A 701-nucleotide genomic window follows, 5' to 3' on the forward strand; every position below is an offset into this window, starting at 1 on the left:
TGAGTCTTTAAATTTCTACATTTGTCTCTGGTTCCCTGGTAGCACTGTGGGTTAGCTGTTACGTTAGTCTGCTAACTGCTAGCTCGACACCCACCAGCAACTCCAAGCGAGAGAGATGAGGCTGTCTGTTCCCTTCAGGTCTTGCCATCTCAGCAAACCCTGGATAGGAGTCGCTGTGGGTCACAGTTGACTTAGGGGCAGTAGGTTTTAGACAGGTATCACATCTGGATATATTAATGACATGGATGTTATTCTGGCTAAATGCCATCCAGTTGTTTCTGACTCATAGCGACCCTCTATAAACCTTCTGAAGAGCCTCTAATGGGTTTGAACTGCCAACCTTGTGGTTCGCAATCCAGTATTCAGTACTTATGTCTCAGTACTAATCCAGGACTCCAGTGCTATATAAATATATATGTGTGTGTGTGTGTGTGTGTGCATGTATATATGTTCCTTGTGTGGTACTGTAATGCGGTGGACTACAAGGCTAGACTACAAGGTTGAACTGAAAGGTCGATGGTTCAAGATCACCAGCCGCTCCTCAGAAACCTATACAGGGTTGCTATGAGTCAGAACTGACTCCATGGCACACAACAACAACAAGACATATATGTGTGTGTTTAAAAAGTATATGTTGTTGTTGTTATGTGCCATGGAATCGGTTTCGACTCATAGCAACCTTGCACAGGGTTTCCAAGGCT

This window comes from Chrysochloris asiatica, unplaced genomic scaffold (genome assembly GCF_000296735.1).
Source record: "Chrysochloris asiatica unplaced genomic scaffold, ChrAsi1.0 scaffold00018, whole genome shotgun sequence".
Taxonomy (NCBI): Eukaryota; Metazoa; Chordata; class Mammalia; order Afrosoricida; family Chrysochloridae; genus Chrysochloris; species Chrysochloris asiatica.